General features: G+C 38.3%; 1 pseudogene; it reads left to right on the forward strand.

Moving 5' to 3' along the window:
- Positions 1 to 763: 763 nt before the first annotated feature.
- Positions 764 to 863, forward strand: LOC127099118 (uncharacterized; annotated as a pseudogene).
- Positions 864 to 2,766: the final 1,903 nt, after the last annotated feature.

Raw genomic sequence — 2,766 nt, forward strand, 5'->3', positions numbered from 1 at the left:
AGTAGGTGCTTGTTGTTGGGCTACTTGTGATATTTGTGTTTCCAGCATTTTGTTATGGGTAGCCAAGGCATCTACTTTGCTTGCTAGTTGTTTAAGTTGTTCGCCAGTATGTACATTCTGGTTTAAGAAATCTTTATTGGTTTGTTGTTGGGAAGCTATAAAGTTTTCCATCATGATTTCCAAGTTGGATTTCCTAGGGGCGTTATTGTTAGGCATGGATGGGTTCGGTTTCTGATATCCCGGAGGTATAGCTGGGGCTTGATTTGGGGACTGTCCAGGTGCGTACAAAGCATTATTACTCTTATATGAAAAGTTTGGATGGTTCTTCCAATTTGAGTTATAGGTATTCGAGTAGGGGCTTCCTTGAGCATAATTTACTTGCTCTGCTTAGATTCCTGTCAAGAGTTGACAATCCGTAGGAGTGTGGCCTTGGATTCCACAGACCTCGCAATTCTGAGTTATAGCAACCACGGCGGCTGGAGGTGATACGTTTAAACTTTCAATTTTCTGGACCAAAGCATCCACTTTTGCGTTAACGTGATCAAGGTTACTTATCTCGTACATGCCAGTTTTCGTTTGAGGTTTTTCCACCGTTGTTCGTTCGGTTCCCCACTGATAGTGGTTTTGGGCCATGCTCTCGATAAGCTGGTAAGCATCAGCATAAGGTTTGTTCATCAATGCACCACCTGCAGCGGCGTCTATTGTTAACCTTGTGTTGTATAAGAGACCATTATAAAATGTGTGAATTACTAACCAGTCTTCCAAACCATGGTGTGGGCAAAGTCTCATCATGTCTTTGTATCTTTCCCATGCTTCGAAAAGAGACTCGTTGTCTTTCTGTTTAAATCCGTTTATCTGGGCTCTTAACATAGCTGTTTTGCTTGGCGGAAAGTATCGGGCAAGAAAAACTTTCTTCAACTCGTTCCATGTGGTGACTGAGTTGGAAGGGAGAGATTGAAGCCATCTTCTAGCGCTATCTCTTAATGAGAAAGGAAAAAGATGAAGTCGAATTGCCTCTGAAGTGACACCATTAGCTTTAACAGTATCAGCGTATTGAACAAATACGGATAAATGAAGGTTTGGATCCTCGGTAGGATTTCCAGAGAATTGGTTCTGTTGCACCGCCTGCAACAGCGAAGGTTTAAGTTCGAAGTTGTTTGCTTCGATTGCGGGCGGAGCAATACTTGAATGCGGCTCATCTTGCGATGGAGCGGCGTAATCTCTAAGAGCACGAGCTGGTTCTGCCATCTCGGTTATCGAAGGAAAAAGGTTTTTGAAATCAGGAAGTTCTATAGGAGGGAGATTGTTTGCAGCACGATATTCTCGAATTCGTCGTAAGACTCGGAGATATAGTTCGATATCGTTGATTCGTAAATAGAGCGGTTCGCCTTGTGAGCGAGTGCGTGGCATACAAATCAACGAAAGAAAGAATAGAAGAAAAAGAAGCCTTAGTCTCTACAGCGTAACGGAAGAGTTACGATATCGATTAAATAAAAGTCCCCGGCAACGGCGCCAAAAACTTGATCGCTCGACTTCGTGAGTCGAATTTGGGGTACAAACTGCAAGTGCACAGTTCTATCGCGTAGTTTTAAAAGATATCGATCCCACCGGGACTTATGAATCGATATACCGTTATCTAAGGTTACTACGTAAAGCTAAGGTGAATAGTGGTTGATTGTTTGGGGGGCGAAGCTAAAAACTAAACTAAGATCTAGATTAAATATTAATAAAGCGGATATCGGTATGCAGTTCGTCGTAATTAGGGACTCAATTCTTTGTCGGTTTCTTGGTTTTAAAATAAATCGTTTCAGTTAACTTTATTGATTAAAGGTTTTATCTCAAACTCTCACTCTGTTGAATAAACCATGATTTTATGTTAATGTAGCTGTCACTTATAATTAAGTCAAAAACCACTTTTTGAAAGTAATAAAGTTGCAGAAACTCTTTTTAAGAAAACACTGACCGTTTTAAACACCCTTATCTCAAACTCTCGCTCTGTTGACTTAGGTTATACAATTAAACCCGAATGCTTAACTCTCGTCCTCACATTCAATCTTTAAAAATACTTTTTGGAAAAGGTCAGAATTTAATTAACTCTAAAACTTGCTCTCGCCCTGATCTAGAATTAATGCCTAATTTACACTGTCCAGTTAAAACCTCAAACTCTCGCTCTATTGATTTTAACTTCTTTATGTCTTTTACTTTTGTAAAAAATCTTGTTATTAAACCTGTAAATTGAGACCGTAAAAAGATTGATTTTAATTTTAAGTTTAATTAGACCGACTTAGTCTTGATCCCTTATTTCGCTTACTTTACATACCGATATCTAGGCGAATTAGCCAGACATGCTAAACAAACAGAAATACATATCATGCATAAACAGACTCATCACAGGCAGATAATATAAATAAATAATAAAACAAAGCATTAAATAATGATTAAAGAACCTGAATGCGTTAAACAATAGTCTTGAACACTCCACCACAAGCCGGTAGGATTTGTTCTTGGATTCTTCAATTAAACAATAAATTAAACCAAGGAAATAAAACTAGAATCTAACGTAAGGTTAGATCCGATAAAAGGTTACACAATAGTTTCCGGTGTAGAAACTATTATGCGAAAAATATCTAAATGCTAAAAAGGGAAAGGTAAATTGCAAGGGAAAAAGAATGTAGAACTTGCAAAAGAAAAACAAATAAACAATGTTAAGTTGCTGGAAAAGAAAATTGCAGAAGCGTAAAAAGAAAGAAAATTGGAAAAGCTTCG

Source organism: Lathyrus oleraceus, chromosome 6 (assembly GCF_024323335.1).
Source record: "Lathyrus oleraceus cultivar Zhongwan6 chromosome 6, CAAS_Psat_ZW6_1.0, whole genome shotgun sequence".
NCBI lineage: Eukaryota > Viridiplantae > Streptophyta > Magnoliopsida > Fabales > Fabaceae > Lathyrus > Lathyrus oleraceus.